This window comes from Thermobia domestica, chromosome 14 (assembly GCF_964235325.1).
Source record: "Thermobia domestica chromosome 14, izTheDome1.hap1.1, whole genome shotgun sequence".
NCBI classification, from domain to species: domain Eukaryota; kingdom Metazoa; phylum Arthropoda; class Insecta; order Zygentoma; family Lepismatidae; genus Thermobia; species Thermobia domestica.
The window spans coordinates 40,163,931-40,182,319 of record NC_137467.1 but is presented as its reverse complement, the minus strand read 5'-3'; the positions used below and the strand labels follow the sequence as shown (position 1 = coordinate 40,182,319).

Sequence of the window (18,389 nt, the reverse complement as noted above, 5' to 3'; positions counted from 1 at the left end):
CGTCAACACTATTATTGAAAAGAAAATGATATTTGTAGTGTTACGTCCCACGATTACGTTCTTTAGGCTAAAGGGAACGGATAATTAATGAAAATACAGACTCTGAAACTGTTGCTGGATTGAGAATGTGGAAGAAAACGGGAAAAACCCATGGAAAACCCACGGACATAGTGGTGTCCAAGTCCACCAGAAACTCGTGTGGTCGAAGATCAAACCAAAGACACTTTGTAGTAGAGGTAAGCACTTTACCCTCAACCACTATGTCCCTATTATTATTATTATTATTATTATTATTATTATTATTATTATTATTATTATTATTATTATTATTATTATTATTATTATTATTATTATCATTATTATTATTATTATTATTATTATTATTATTATTATTATTATTATTATTATTATTATTATTATTATTATTATTATTATTATTATTGCTCTATCTCGGTTTAAACCGGTTTCAGGTTAATAATCTGACGACCGCCTCTGGCAAGTTCAGATTATTTGAAAAGCTCTTCTTCTCCAAAGAACTTCCTAACTATATGAGAGGCGTCTAGTATTACTGATTTTTGTAGGTTTTGTAGGTTTAGAAGATATTTTGCGTCTATCTGTTGTGTCACAGTACTTTTAGGAACAATTACTGTAGTTGAGATAATGATTGGTCTTACTGTAACTTTCTGACGTTTCCGTAACTTTTTGATTTCGTCAGCCAGGTTGCTTATTATTTTAGTTAATATTGTATGTATGTTATGCAGGGGTGACCACAAGGGCGGCTATGACGCAAACTGCGTCATTGAAATATTTGGGGGGGGGGGTAAAAATCTATATAAATACGTTTGAGGGGGTGTACAAATTATTCGAAAAGATTTTTTTTCATGGAAGAACACCTATGGATAGACAATTGCGGGGGAGTGCGTCATGGACATAAAGGGGGATGGGCACCACTGTGTTATGAGTCACTTGGTTCATTTTATAGATAATAGTGATGTCGGGTCTCTTTGTAGGCACCGTTACATCTGTTCTGATTTCTAAATCCCCGTAGAGTTTGTATTTATCATTTTCAAGTACTGGACTTGGCTGGTGTTTGTAATATGGCTTATTATCAGTGATTAGTTCCATGGTATGTGCCAAAAAAAAAAAAAAAAAAAAAAAAGAACTAATGAATGTTTCTTTGCAACATTGTTGTGTCTCTTTAGATGATATTTTGGAGCCATCATACGGCATGAGCCTGTGATGTGTTCAATTCTGTTCAATGATATGTCTCCGCATTTTCTGCACTTTTCATCCGGTATTTCTTGACTTGGTTCTATATGGCCAATGGCCATCCTACTATTTCAGAAAAGAGTCCAGTTTTCTTTAGCCAAGCAGTTGATTGTCGTTCATATGTATTATTATTATTATTATTATTATTATTATTATTATTATTATTATTATTATTATTATTATTATTATTATTATTATTATTATTATTATTATTGCCTATAAGAATTGAACTTTCAAAACGGTTTATGGTGGGAGTATGAAAGATGATAAACGAGAATAAAGAAGCGGGAATGAGAGAAGACAGGTTAAGAAAAACATGAAAAGAGAGAAGAAGAAGAAATTTGTAGAGGGGCAGATATTAGAGGGAGGACATGTGGGAGAAAAGAAAAGATTGCGATTCACGGTTTGCACGTACTCTGCGTTTTCACCGTGACAATAAAAATTATACCTTGATGGACTTCTTCTGTTGGTAAGATTTGAAAACGTTGGGTCCAAAAGAGCAGATCGTGTCTAGAATTCATTAGCCTAGGCACGCACAACTCTGGCAACGTTGAATAGGTAAAACCAGTCCTCTTTTGCATCGACATTCCCCCCTCCCCTCAAGCCCCCTTCCCACTGTTGGCCACTTGGTCCAACACACACACACACACATATAGACACTCTCTCACATACATAACACTCAACCACACAATTAAGTACCCTCTGACATTCTTTAACGATGTGTTAAATCTAATTAGCTTATTCGTGTTTTCTATCTAGCACGCTTTCTGTAAAAGAAAGAAGAAAAAACATTAGTGCCATATACTTTAAAAGTAATATGTGGCTATAATATGTATATGTATATTATACAATATACACAAGCAGTATTAATTTCAAACATGGATGAGCTATTAAAGACGTTTTTTCACGAAAAAGAGTATCGAGCTAGCTGTTCCTGTTTAAGAAATAGATGTGTTTATTTTATTCTCTGCGATATCTCGCATGCAGCTTTTATAGTCCATTCCTCTATCCTCAACTCATATCGGGTAAAGAATTTTAACATTAATAATGGAAGCAGAAATTTCAGAAGTCACACCGAACTATAAAGCAGGGGCATCATTTCAGTCTTCACTTGAGGGGGCAAGAGCACCACCGACATAATATTTCAGGTTTTGTACCGGTATATTAGTAGACAATTGATTAAAGTATATGTATTCCTCAAATTCTTGAGGGGGGACAATTGGCCCCGCCTGCCCTCCCTAAATGACGCCCCTGCTGTAAAGCAATCTCGAAATCTAATTCAGATTGTTCCTCGATCTATTTTAGTAATTGGTGAATTAGTTTTTTCACTCTTTACATTACCATTTCGCTGTCCTTACCTTAATTTCGTTGAAGGCACAACAACATGTATGCTCAGTGGCGGCGATTGGATGTTAAAAGTGTTTGTGGGGGAGAGGGTAATACATGATCTGAATATTTGAATGTCAGTGTTAGTTTTCCTGGTTGTTTCGAACACTTTGTTTGACTAAATGTTGTATAACTAATAAGATACTATATTTTTCATTTAAAATACCGTAGCCCTGTATCTTATTTCATATTTTATTAGGTAAATTTTGAAGACCAACGCAAGTAGGTACTAGCTCTTTGTATTCTTAAACAACGAAGGTGTAAGATAAGATTTGATTCTTTCCTCATAAACATCTTAAAATTCTGTCTGGAAAATTCTGTGATCAGATTATTTAATAATAAATTTCCAAAACAAATAAATAGAAAGGATAATATTAATCATAGTAATGAACAATGAGGCTTGTTTTGTAGAAGTTGTATTGGAACTGGGGATTAATGAACAACTTATATTTTTAATTCCACACATGCCATTAAATGTATGCTATTACTCTTAGAAAATGAAAAACAGTAAATACTACAAGCATATGCCACGATATTTAAAGAAATATGTAATTGTAATATTAATTGCTTTGAATTGCAATTAAAACTCAATTCCTATAGCTTTCTTAACTCTACGGAAAGGCAAATAACCTATACGTACTTACACAACGGCAAATATTATATGGCATCAGTTTTTTCTATGAACCAGTAATATGTACAAAAGCTGTACATTTCCAAATAAAACTATATATATTAATGGGTCACTTCGAAAAAACTGGGGGGACAATTGCTCCCTGCTGCTCCCACCAATCACCGCCCCTGTGTATGCTTTATATTCGTCGATAAAGCGATTTAAGAGGCTGAGTTACTAAAAATAATACAAAATTTATTACTTTTTCTTTTTCTTATTTTTCATAAGGAAATAAATAAGTCGTCTTGAATTACTTACAGGTCCCCTAAGGTAACTTTAAGGAAGTAGGATCATTTTCCAACATGTAATTCTTAAATGTTAAATGATACATTCTTCATCTTAAATGTTAAGCTACATTCTTGATACCGGTGGTCGTGCAGAATGATATTATAGTATATGAGGAGATGTGAGTTTGCATTAAGATTTTTTAAATGCTACTGAGGAAGATAAAGAGATTCATCGAAATCATTTGTCGTTTTCAAATCCGTACACTTCGAAAACTGACTGACTGATTGACTGATAAACGCTTAGGCCAAACTGCTTAATCTAGAAAATCGAAATTTTGACAGCACACAGTATATGTAACGTAAGATACCACTAAAGGTTAAAAAAAAAATCGACGGGCAAGTGGGCAAAGTGGGAGGTTGTAAATATTATAAGTTTATGTATCTTGTGCATTATAGCTTTGGGAATATTCACAGTATTAATAAAACTGAGCTGACCAAAAAACACATATATATTAATGATACGTGTGTAACTGTTTCAGCAATGTAATATGCCTTCATCAGACCGTTATCCACTATCAGATAACGCGTCTGATGAAGGTAAGGTTATGTTGCTGAAATTGTTATACAAGGGTTATTAATATAAATTTGGCGGTTTGGTCAGATATGTTTTTATGAATATTATAAGATATGATTATCTCGGAATTCGTGACGATATTCAATATGAAATTTTGTTTGTTAGACTTTCCATTTAAAATAATTTTCGTCTTTTTATTTATTTATTTATTTATTTGAAATAAATGAATATATGGTTGTCAACCTGGGTTGAGGGAAGAGGAATAACGATTTCTGTTTCTGTTTTTATGTTTTGGTGTGCTGTGTAAGGATATTGGCTGTTGTAGAATTGAGTAAACAATCAGGATTCGTGGATTTTTTTTCGCTATCTCTTATATAGTCTATTAATTCTGGTCATTATTTGTGTATTCATAGTGTCTGATGAAGCCAAAGTGTATAGTTGGCAAAACTCTAACACGTTAATGATGTTTTACAATAAACGTATTATTTAGCTCAGCGAATAATTTGAATCAAAAATAATTAAACACGTCTTTTAGCGTTTTTTCTATGACATAGAAAAGAAGGATAAGGATAAAAATAAGGATAAGAGAGTGGATCAGTCAGATATACTTGCACAAATCCCGGAATTCCTTAGGTTTAACGGGGCAGACTACTAAAAATGATACAAAAGCTAATCATTTTTCTTTTGCCTGTTTTTCATAAGTGAAAAAAGATAATAAAATGTAACTTACCACAATAATGGAGAATGTTATTCTACACCTGAATATATGAATCAAAATAATTTTCAGTGTTGCCATCCATAGAAATTACAGTGTGGCCAGAATATGAATTACCTAAAAATCTATGTTAAGACAGCGACTAGAAAGATGAACTTAACAGTATTTTATGACTTGTCATATTGTCTTGGTTTCTTGTTAACTAATTTTTAAATAATTTTTATTTATTTTGTAATAAACAATACAAGATAAATATTTTTTTAATAAACAGTATAAAATAAATACAAATATAATTTAAAAAGTAGTTAACAAGGAGACAAGACAACATGATAAGTCACAAATTACTGTTGAGTTCATCTTTCTATTCTCTGCCTTAACCTAGGTTTTTGGGTAATTCATATTCTGGCCACGCTTTAGTTTCTATGGGTGGCAACATTAAAAATTCTTTTGATTCGCATTTTAGGGTGTAGAATAACATTCTGTATTATTGTGGTAAGCTAATTTCATTATCTCTTTTCTCTTAACAAATAACAGGCAAAATAAAAATGGTAGATACGTGTTGTCTTCAATATTTCATTAATGTTTCAGTTTCGATTACGCATTATTTAGTCTCTTCCCCGTTCAAATTTTTGCTTACCTGTTACTGTGTTGGACATATTTATTATTGTTATTATAATTATCATTAATAGGCTGCTTTTTGTCAGTCAGATACTTCTGTACTCTTATAGAAATTACTGGTAAGATCAAAACTAGAATATGCATTGGTGATTTAGAACAGCCTAACAAATATTCTCGTGAACAAACTTGAAATGGTCCAAAAGTATTTTCTTAGAACACTTTATTTTAGGTTAGGACTGAATTATTACTCTAGCACGTATGAATACTGGCTGAAACCAAGGGCGCCGATCCTGGAGGGGCCGGGGGCCCGGACCCTCCAAATAGCTTAAGTGACCCCCTATTGTATTTATGAATATACAATATTTAGCATAATTTGAATGCAATTTGTCCTAAAACCCTCATATATATATATATACATCTGATTGCCCCCCCCCCAAATTTACAGAGAAATCGGCGCCCTTGGCTGGAACCACTACGGTTGACAGGAGAAAATTAATTGACTCTGTATTTGTAGAAAAAATACTTGACAGCCGATGCAACTGAGACTATATATTTTAAATATGGATTTTTAAAGTTCCAATATATGGTGCAAGGGAAACATTTTCTATTGCAACCACATAATAGGAAACATATTTTAATCTGTAGATATAATAAATGCCTATCTTAAAATATGACTTTATTTCTAAATTTTACATATAACTTAGTAGTTGTTTTTATCTTTAATTTTTGACGTCTCAGTGTTTTAGGAATTGGCATAAACTACACCGTCAGAATGTATCTTATTATGAATTCATGTTAAAAACTTAATAATTATTTATCTCTTTTACTGTATTATAATGTTAAAATAATGTAAAATTTAACAAAGTGCTGTTTTTTGCTGCATTACAGCTGTTCTCAGCACGTAAAATAAAGTTTATTATTATTATTATTATTATTATTATTATTATTATTATTATTATTATTATTATTATTATTATTATTATTATTATTATTATTAGTGGCGTATTTAGGATTTGTTTGGGGGCTATGTACAATACGGGGGAGCAGGGGGCAATTGCCCACCTGAGCTTGAGAATTAAGTATATTTTAAACAATTGTCTACCAATATACTAGGAAAGAACGTGAGACTTGTATGTCGGTGGAGGATCTTACCCCCAGGCAAATGTGAAATGATGCTCCTGCAAACACACGTTGAATATTTGTAATCTCATTTCAACTTAACTGATTTCATTTTACAAAAAAAAAAAAAAAAAAAAAAAAAAAGTGGAAATATTCAGTTTTATCTGTGTACGTTTTTACCTGAAAGAAAGTGTTGAGACAAGTTAAAGCTGAAATATACTGAATACAGTTTTAGTTGGTGGGGAATACCAGTTTCACTATCAGATTCTCTTAATTTTGGTGTTACTGACGACTGCCGACTTGAATCACAACTAAACAACGGTCAAAAGTGTGATAGGAGAAACGAAAGAAAGTAACAACTAAGAAAAAGAAACAGAAGAATGGAATGGACTAAAGAAAGAAAAAAGAACGTAGTTCTTACATGGAATAAAATTTAATAAATACAGTATTATTTCTGAACAAAGAGCATAAGAAAATGGAAAGTCAATGAAATTTAGGGATACGCACGAGACGAGTCGAGACAGAATTTTTCTCACAAAATTCGAGTCGAGACAAAGCTCTTCCAATTGAGAACTATACATTTTTCGAGTCGAGACATCGCTTTTACACAAAATTTTCAAGACGAGACATCCTCAAATCTTGTCTCGTGCGCATCCCTAATGAAATTCTTAGTAAGAAGGATTATTGTTGCACGTGGAATGCGAAAATCTAAGAAATTTAATTCGGGGGATTGAGCCCCCTAAATACGTCACTGGTTATTATACATTCTGTAAACCACACCAATAATTTCACGTAATTGTATAAGGGTCTGATAACAATATATATTCATACGTTTTGCGTATTGATGAACCTTTTTTTTTTCTTTTATTGTAGATTTGGCCGTAGTTAAAGCATTCATACAACTTTATGTTCTTAGGTAACACAACCAAATCTCACACGTGTCCGGTAGGTCATAAAGAGATTTCACATTTGCATATGAACCACACGGCCAATTGACTCTTACGGACATAGCTGTCACATAGAATTTAAAGGAAATATCAATACATATATATATATATTTATATTAATATACTACAAAAAAAGCAACAAACAGAAGAAAATCTATGCTTGAATGAAATTTATATAGATATGTATTCTTCTTTTTCTTTCCATTTGAGCAAGAAAAAGAATGACGTAATGAAATGCAAAGCATTGTGGGTCGTAGGGTTACACAATAGATGAACAAGACCCTAAAGAAAGTTCTTTAAGGAAAAGAAAGCCTTATAGAACGCGTGTTGGTAATTTATTTGACGTGTTGTTTGCTACAGCAGTGATTTTAAAAAGGTTGTTATCTTATGTGCAAACTTTTCTCTTTCTATTTCTTTATCTATTCTTTTCTTTTCTTTCGTCTATCTTTTCTTTCCTTCCTTCACTCATTATCTTCTTCGCTATTCTTTTCTTGTAGTGCGGTTTATCTTTACAATGGGATGTCATTTGATGATACACATTCCCACGGTCCAAGAGCAGATGTTTCGGGTAGTCAGACATTGTTCAGGGCTACACAATTGCACCCTAGATTCAATTATTCTTTTCTTAAGCAAACCTTTTTATTTTTTTCTGTAAAGAAATGGTGCAGTATAGGTACGAGAGTTGGGCGATCTGATATGTATGTTCTTTCTTTTCTTATATATGCATATTTAGTATACCCTCCCTTCTTTTATCCTTCAATTATTTCTTGTAGCCATTGTATTCTATCCTTTTCCTCGGAAGAGTAGGGAAGAAAATTATAGCCACAAACTTTGACCACATGTCAGAACGGTTTAATAAAAATTCGACACTTTTTTTCTTTCTTTTTTTTTTTTTTTTTTTTTTTTACCGCTGGTTTTACTACTTTTTGCAAAAAATGAAGTTTCGACCACTTCTCCTACATCATCATCATCATCAGAGGTATTGCTTCATCTATCATGTTCGCTGATTCACAACCCTGTTCGTCCACATTCACACGTGCGCCAACAAAATATATATATATAGGCACTACAACGTAATGAAAAATAATTCAATAAATTGTACCCGTTTTATGACTTTTTTTCCCCTTTAAATACCGGTATGTATACTTAAATTCGAAACTTGTTGTGTTGTGTTCAGTTAAATCTAGGTAACAATGGTAATATAAAAAGTATTCCTATTTCGTATTCAAATACACCGAAACCTGCTCAGACTGGCCACCATTACTTTCACACACAATATTGTACCAACTTACACAAGGGAAGAAATGGTCAGTATTCATACTTTATCGGGTAATTGTGGTCATAGCTAAGCTAAATGTTTTTTTGTTTGGTTAGTTGGGAGTTAAACGTTTCAATTTAGCACCAAGACTATATGAAACGCAAATCTTCAGCTTAACGTGAAATTCGAAAAATTCTACATAATAATAATTCCATTTCTTTTATAATTTTTTAGCGTTTTTAGTGTCCTCTTTTTAGTGTGAGCGTTTTAGCTACTTGTCCTTGCTGAAACAGGAGCAGCGGTAGAAATATTGATAGGAAGTAACTGATAGAAACAGCATGATTTAGCCCTCCCCTATATTCTCCAATAGATACATACTATGATCGACATTTAAACAAACAAACAAAACTACCAACGAAGTGAAGTGTTTTGTGTGCATTCAGTGAAATTAGTACAGAACATGGCAACAAACTTGCTTTTCTTTTTTTCTTTTTCTTTCTTTTTTTTTAAGTGAGTAAATGCACTCTAATGATTGGGGCCCGCAAACCACCAATTGGGAAAGACTTGTTTAGCATATTGAGAGAAAAAATACTCTTTGTAGAGTCACTCGTTGAAAATAAATTTTTAAAAAAGATTATATTTTCGCGCCCTCCATTTGGATGCACCACTGAGTTGCCAGGGACGCAGGGTTTAAGGGCGTGGGCATAAATTAATTTCACCTCCTTATTATGCTTGCCCTCGGGGCGAGGAGGGACAGATCTTAGCCAATAGAAACAGATATACTTCCCTATTCGAGACATCACTTTTCCAAGACGAGATAACCATAACTATTATCTCGTATGCAATCCTAGTATTTATACAGAGCTATTATAGAGAAGTATTTACAGAGGTACATATGAGTTCTCACCTGATGTCTAACTAGGATCTCTTGTCCCAAAGAAACATACATTAACCATATAGTCATCATCAGGAAACTACCAAAAATTTTATAAAGAATGATGGCAATAAACTATTTCTTCTTCCGAGTACCAGAGATGGCGTTGGTCATTGAAAATTTGATCCATGGCCAGACCCGTATCCATAGGGGTCTAGAGGGAACTGGCCCCCTAAAATTTTTACTGACCCTCTAAAAATTTTCACGGTAGGCTTGCAAATGAATTGTAATATAGTGATGAACTATAATATGGTTGGATCAGGCCTCCCGTACATTTTTGTGCTGGCTACCGCCCAATCCATGACCCACTGACTCACTACCCACCAAACCCCATCGTCATCAACTCTGGTCCGGAGTCAAATCATGTGAGGCCCATCGACCCAACTTGTAGTGCTTCCAAGTTGATGAAGGTGCCGCCGAATGGTTTCTTCACTCACACTGAATTGTAGTCCTATTTCCTTACATACCTGGCTACTGTTCTCCTCAATTGCTGCCTGAAGTTCTGCATTTTATACATGCGTTGGTTTTCAGGCACGTGGTGCGTTTTCGAGTGTTTCGTCACAGTCCTTAAACTTGTTAAATCACCGCTGCATTGTCTGCTTAGTCAGGACACCCTCACCAAAGGCCTGGCATATCTTCCGCCCCGTTGCAGCGGCGTTTGACCGCAGTTTGAACTCGTACAGCATACACGTTCTGATGACGCTCTCTACAGGTCCCATGTTCACTCTGTCCTTACGCAAGTTCACGATGTAACTGAACTGCCACAACCAGGTAGTATTCACACCAACAACTGACCTTCGATTTATCTCCATTCACATTCAACTCACGGTATGAGAGCTAATGGAACATAGACTTCCATAAAAAGCGACAGAACTTTCTTGGTTAACTTCACATAAATGAAGATTCTAGAACATCATCTCTGTGCAAAAGATTGCATAGAAGACAATAGTTGAGGCTATCTCGTCTTGAAAAGTGATGTCCCGACTCGGATTTTTGTATACCTGTGTTTCTATTGGAAGAGATCTGTCCCGTTTCGTAACGAAAGTTCTGTCTTGTTACGTCCCGTAGGCAACTCTAATAAGGAACGAAAATTAATTTGTGCCCACGCCCTTAAATTTTGCGCTCCTGGGAACTCAGTAGCGCATCCAGAAAGAGGACGCGAAAATATAACCCTTTTTTATGTTATTTTCAATGAGTGACTTAACAGGAGTATTTCTTCTGTCAATATACTAGATAAGGCTTCCTCAATTGGTGGTCTGCGGATCCTTGGGGTTCCGTGGGATTACTAATACTTTATAACTTATAAAAATGTTAATAATGCCATAAACCCCTTATGTACTGTATGTTGTATTCTTACAATATAAATAATGGTTTGTAAGTCATTTGATGTTAACCTTGTTATCTATCGTTCAACTACTATTGCAACGCAGGTACCAAAATGTAAGGTATGGAGTCTGTAGCTTGACTTGAAAATAAGATTGGATCCGCAACTGTGAAGTAATTGGAAACCACTGCGCTAGATCAATAATTTGCTTTAAGTCTGTTGTTTACTACAAACTAACTAATGAAAAAATTAAATGAAATCATTGTTTAACGTCCCACAATTATGCCCTTTAGGTTAAGGGAGATGGATGTTACGGTAATTAAATGATGACGGAAGAATTGGTGGAATGAGAAATGGGAGGAAACAGTAGTACCCCGAGAAAACCCACGAACACGATGTTGTCCACCATAAAATTACTTGGCGTGGGATCGAACCTGGGACTCCACACATCAGAGGCAAGCGCTCTACCACTGAGCTATCGTGCCTTGAAAACTAACTAATAGCCCAACTATTATAGTGGGTAATATTTTGTACCCCATCTAGACTTTTCCATCCTTTTGTGCGGGAATGAAAAAGATAAAAAAAAAACTTCTGAAACCGAAGGTCTAGCTTGTGCAAGAAATTGTAAGAGCTAATCGAGATTTTTTTTTTTCTGGGATGATACACCTCGTCATCCCCGGCACCAAAACAGTTCGACAAAACCAAGTGTGAGCCAAGAAATTTGTGTTGGGAGGGAGGTCCGAAGTGGGAGAACTCCAGGCTGGTTACCAGCCCAGAAATGTAGGGAGGCACGGTATAAGTTAGAGGGGTCCCATCCAACCATGTTATAGTTCATCACCATATTATAATTCATTTGCAAGCCTACAGCGAAAATTTTAGGGGGACCAGTAAAAATTTAGGGGGTGGTCCCCTAGACCCCCTGGATACAGGCCTGGGGGGCTCCACCATTTTACCCCGATAAAACGATAAGTAATTTTAAAGTACTGCTATCTATAATTTCAGGAAAAATAAGAAAACTAAATAGTTGTATAAGTAAAGAAAAAGTACAGATGTAGTGTAAGATCCAGTCTTTAAAGTACGTCAATCATTTCTCTCCTAGAGTAACCATATTTTTTCTTAATAAACTGCACAAATGCCAGTCAAGTAACGAAGTTTGAGAGAAGGGGTCTGGACCCATTGGAGAATCCCTGTGGGTACATCTCTGGACATAACCTTCTAAGACTTGCCATAAAAAGCAAGCGCCTTATTTATTATTTTTTCGTAAAATTCAACAGCTACTTTCGGTCTTTCAAAAGAAAAACTCTTCGGTGTCCGAGAAGGTCCCATATCCCTAGGTGTGAGTATCACAGAAGGCAGTGTCCGTTTAGTTGATTTATTTAGTACATACTGTAACTCAGTTATATTTATTTAGTACATATAACTGAGTTCTATTTATTTAGTACATGCTCTAACTCAGTTCTGTTTGTTTAGTACATACTATAAACTGAGTTCATTCAAATACACTGGACGTATGCATCCAGTGGGTTTGTACGCACTTCTTCGTGCTGTACAGACAGATGTATGGGTCTTCATGTCTTATTGGACAGGTCTTTGACAAATCCTGAATCAAACGCACTTTCTTCTAATCAACTAAAGTTACTTTACGAAACAGGTCCTGTTTATCAAAGCAATCTCTATTCCCTATCGATTCCTGTGACATTGTTTGCCCCGTGTGAGGTTGTTCGTGGCGGTGCACCTTCACACATGGCACTAACAACTAATGTGTAACTTCAACCACTCAACATCAACCGCGGTTTTCACAACTGAAATGCATCATCACGTGACCTTGAACGCAAGGGTTTCAGAAAGTAATAGAAAGCAGGGATTCAATAGAGTGCTGTTTATGATCATGAAAGCATTGTTACCGATACCACGACTAAAATTATACTGAAATTATTCACCTGATATTCAAATCAACAGGTAGAGCGACTACTGGAACACCCTGTATTTCTCATAAGTTAAATAAGAAAGTTTCGTTTTACTATTAGTGAGCTAATAAGATTTCTATCAATCTGAATGTGGTGCAGATTAAGAATAAAGTTTTTTTTTTTTTTTAATTTACGGGTAATACGGAATCATAAGTAGGCGACAAACATATACGTTATACTAACATGAAAACTGCAATGAAAATTGAGGTTCATTACTATGCAATTGAAATGTAAAACTAGCTTGTTGGGATAACCTAGAACAGATTGGTAGGTGTTTCTCCCATTGTCGGTAACATCTTAACATCTACTCTTACGGACGCCAGTGTTTCTTTCAGACATAATGTTATGGGGGAGCACACTCAGAATTCCGGGGGGACAATGCTGGTATTATTCTATTTATTATTATATTATAAATGTACTATTTTGGTCTTTTCCGGGGGGCACTCTCAGAGCTCCGAGGACATTGCCCCCCAAAAAACGTGTCTGGATGAAACACTGATGGACGCAGCTCTGGTAGGATCTATGCTCTGGACTAGAATAGATGCAAAGCTAGTCTATAGTCTATATATATACGTTTGCAGGCATATTATTTAATGCATATAAGTGTGTAAACATATTTATGGCATATGCTGTATGTTTGCACTTTCAAGTAGGCCATATACTAAAAGTCTGTATGTTGTTGATGTGTAGACGCCAAGAAAATAGGAGTGCAGAAGGCATTGGGAGATAATTAGTTAAAGAATTTTAGTTTTTGAGCAATCATTTATGGTGGCATCCCAGTGACGTAACTAGGGGGTAAACGAGGCTTGTGCTCTGGGCGCAAAATTGGGTAAATATTTGCTGGACTGTTTTGGTTTGGCTGGTCAGAGAGACGCTAAGGCGATTTCTTGCTTCGGGCAACAACTAGCGTAGTTTCGTCGCTGGGCACCCCTAAACTTTATCTGTACCAAATACAGTATGTGAGCATATGCCAAAAAATAGTAAAAATCTTTAACGGTTATAGCGGTGAGGCTAATGGAGACGGCGATGATGAGAAATGAGGGGAAATAGTGAAATGAAGAAAGTGGGAGAGGAAACGGGAGAATCTTGAAGAAACCTACGCACATGGTGTTTGTGCATCACAAATCTCACTTGGCGCGAGCTGGGATCGAAGCAAAGACTCCCTGCACCAGAGGTGAACGTTCTACGACTGAGCCACCGCAGCCCCATGACAAAAAAAAAAAAAAAAAAAAAAAAGTGTAGAAGGCATTAGGCTATAATTCCACCAAGAAAGGCAATTTAAGTGCTATTTAAATTTGACCTCGTATCTTAATCTATAGTTCAGGATATTCCAGGTGAAAGTTTCTCTGAAGTTGAACAATTATAACCGATCTGAGCTGAAATGATTAAAGTTTCTCCGCACATCTCTTATCTTGCAAGCGTTTTCCTGAACGTTTCTACTCCACGTTGTCTGCTTTGTTTACATATTCAATGTGTTTACCCAATATACAGATTCACTCAGTTGCAAACGTCAACCAAGTAGAAGAGAAGAGAGAACCACTACCAATTCTTCCACACATTGTCTGTTGACAGAAGGAACTCCTTGTGGTGACTTCGGGGCGTAATAATGTTTGCCAGTACATTGCTTGCGAAAGCGCACAAGAAGAGTTTTCGAGATGGTATTTATTCGTCCAGAAGAATAACAAGAAAAACGTTCGCTTTTTCTCTATCTGTACTGTGTACCGACTCTTTTGTTCAAGAGCAGAACTTGAGAAAGATTGGTCGTGGTTTGTTTTTGTCTTTTCCCACTGTATTCTTGTGGTACGCCACATGAAGTAATATGTAAATACAAGAAACAAAACCTTTCGGTCCTTATAACAATTACAAGAAATAACGACAAACGTAGCATGTTCCATTAATGTTTGACCAAAGTGGTATTTAGTTCTTTTGTGTACAGTTTTGAGAGTTTGGTCAAAGATTTACAACAAGAAGAAGATGGTATTTCGTGTACGGTAGTGTTGATGAAGAGGTACAGACGGGGCGGATAGGATCTTTGTTTGATTGCTTTTGGTAGATGTTTGATTGTTAATGTTATGTTTGTTGTGTTTCGTTTTGCTTCTTTTTTCTTTTTTTCTTTACGGCTTTGCTTGTGACTGTGTGGTTGAGGCTTTCTGTCTGTGTATAAGTCTGCAAGACGGCAATTGCGAAGGATGGCCTAATAGGCAAACATTTACTTTGGTCAGACTGGTGGTGTGGGAATTGTTTGATGCTGTTAAGAGGAGGGAGGGAGACTATATTTCTATCTTGCTTCCTTCCTTGCTTGTTCGTTCGCTCGGACTGTGCACCTGTGCTGCTTTTCAAACAACGGTGTGTACACATGAGGCCGTTTACCAAACTTGTCAAGAGACACCCACGGTTTCAGAAAGTCCAACAAAAGGTACTAAATGGATGACGACTTCACAAATCGAGCCACAAGGAACAATACAGTTCCCTTACGTCTTCAACAATGCACTCAGAAGAAGAGAGAGCACCTGTTCGTTCTCTATTCTTGAGTCTCCCCGCTTCTTTTTCATTCTTTTCCTGCGTTATTATCATCTCTTTTTTTGTAATTCTCTCTTTCTTTCTTTAAGTCTTGTGTTTTCTCAGTCACATACAACAAACTTTCTTGAGTAGTTTAGCAAACTTTGCAAGACAAACCACTTTACTGAGAAATGTACGCTAAAGATTTTTTTTTTTTTAAGAAAAGGAAAAAATATTCCAGAAAAGGGTCTACGCAACGTTGATGTAGTGCGTGGTAGAAGGATTAGTGTAAAAATGGGTGGAGAAAACTTTCAGTAGTAACCGTGGTGGATGGGGAAGGTAGCATTGTGTCTAGTTTGGTGAAGCTAAAGGGTGAAAGAGAGGAAACGGAAAACCTATGTTGTTTTAAAGGAATCGTCGAGGAGCTAACAGAGGAGAGGGAGGGTAAAAAGCAAAGCATGTCTTTCACACACACACACATATATATACATATATATGTATACTGACGAGATAGACAAAGAAATGGTGAGTTTAAACAACATATTTCGAGGGGTTAATTATCATGTAAGATTGTGTCTCTCATAACTCAGACAATTGTAGCCCGCGAAATGTCTTCAAGGATCTCTTCATTAGAACCATTCGTTTTATTTTCCTTCTCCTTTCCTCTCCCTGTTATAACCCTTTACCACCTGGACGAGCTTGAGCTAAAATACCACATTCTTCTTTTTCTTAATTCTTCTTTTTTACTGTTTGAGCTTCTTTTTACCTTTTGTTCTTTATAAAAGACAAAATACACAACATTGTATGGTCACACACCGCCACAAAAGAACTGATAATTGACTACAGTGTGTCCGCTTAAAATATTGTTCCTCCCTTCCTCCTCCTCTCTACTCCCTGTACTTAGTCCCTTGTCTCCCCTCCTTCCTCATCTGTTAGAAGGCGTCACCCTCTCCGCCTACTCAAATAGTCTCCAAGTTCAGGTTTGCAACTACCTAGTACTACTTTTCCCTCAGAAGACGCTATTTTGAATCTGCCTGTGTTTTCTGAACCAATAACACTAGAAAGTCAGTGCTAATAGTTGTCTATAGTATGTCTATAAAATAGCAAAATCGACTAGAAGATATTGTGAAGTTAGTGTGAACTGTGAATCTGGACACGCATAATATGAATCTGCCTGTGTTTCCTGAACCAATAACACTAGAAAGTCAGTGCTATTAGTTTTCTATAGTATCTCTAGAAAATAACAAAAAAATAGACCAGAAAACACTGTGAAGTTAGTGTAAATCTGGACATGTATAATCTGTGTTTTTTTTTTTTTTTTAAATCAAAATTGTTTCTTTCTTTCGCCTTTGTGCTGTTCCAAGTGTACTTAATACATTATTATACAGAATTTTGTAATAATGGAGATTTTATGTATGAATTGTGTGAAGTGTTTGGCGAAAACCAGCTGACAAAAAAAGGACCTTCGTTCTTTTGATGTACAAGAACAAACTTTAAAAAAATATATATCAAAAAAGTATTTTGTGTGTCGTCTTCTGACAAATTCTGTTTTTATTACTTATACAATTTGAAAGTAATCAATCTGAAAATCAAGAGCACAAGTTCTTTGACAGATGTCAAGCCAATTCGGTAAACGATAAACAAATAATGTGAAAAAAATGCCTTAACTCATTTTTACAAAGTACCTATACAAGAAAACCGATAATATTAAGTGTTCTTTAGAAGTTTTATTATAGAAAAGCATACAATAGTGGAAGTTAATGACATCAAACAGTGAATTCCTTTTTTTCTCTATTTTCTTCGCAGGTGTTCTGGTTGTGTGTTTTTGGTGTGTGTGTATATATGCATGTGTGACATATGACATATGTATATCTTTTGTTCCCGTGTGCCACGATTGACAGCCATTGCATTGATTAAAGCAAAAGGAAATACATTTAAAGAAAGAAGTATTTTCCTTTTCATTGAAAGCGTGGAAAGAAAACATTTACATGGTAAGTACAAAGCTTTTTCGACTTTTATATGTATTTTTATTATTTTATTTGTGTTTTATGTTCTATTTCTGCCAATAAGATCTATTTGTGAAATAGACTATTATCATATTCTTTTTGTTCATATATTTACAAATTTTTCTCTATAGTTTATCAATTTAAAAAATAAATGTTTACTTTTCTCGTTTGTTACATGTCAGACGTTTTTTTCTTTTAAGTGTCCAGTTTTAAGAGAAACCAATATTTGAATTTCTATTGTGTATGCGTTTTCTCTTTCAATACAAAGAACTAAACATCTGGTATATATATAAAAGACAAGAATATGCATACACATACATTGTGAAAGAATGAAAAAATAACCTATGTTAAATATGAAATTTTTATATACATGATGATATCTCTATCTAAAAGTGACATTTAAATACTGTCTATGAAGGAATATCTATTGGTAGTGTTCTTTTCAACGTTAGGTTTTAATGATATGACAATATTACACATATATACACCTGGTGCATTTTATATGCAATTTGATTTCTGCTAAGTTTGTAGAGCGGACAACTAAGAGAAAGCAAACCTGTCACTTTAAAAATCTACTATATGGTAATCAACGAGAGACGTACAATTGTATCAAACTTACAAAATTAGAGTGGGTATGGGGTATATTCTAAGAACGCTTAACTGATGGCAGAACTCAACACTTCGCTACCTATTACCGTTCTTACTTTATAGTGATTAACGTTAAAACCCCAAGTGGTTTGAATAGAGGGTTCAAAGAGAAGATAGTTCCTATTCTTAGAACGCTAAATGATTTAAAGAAAACTGGTTTTCGCTTTTTTATCTTTCTGCTCAGTGTAGATCAATATTGAATATGGAAGCTGTTGTGAATTTCTAATC

The 18,389-nt window shown here is 35.1% G+C and overlaps 1 protein-coding gene across 3 annotated transcripts in view; it reads left to right on the top strand.

The window, feature by feature from the left end:
• LOC145669646 (uncharacterized) overlaps positions 1-18,389 on the top strand; it is a 995,784-nt gene that overhangs the window by 149,514 nt on the left and 827,881 nt on the right. For all 3 annotated transcript variants that reach the window (XM_081737888.1, XM_081737893.1, XM_081737887.1), the window contains exon 2: positions 17,314-17,498. The gene's annotated coding sequence lies outside the window, so the exon portion shown is untranslated. The remainder of the gene's footprint in view (positions 1-17,313; positions 17,499-18,389) is intronic.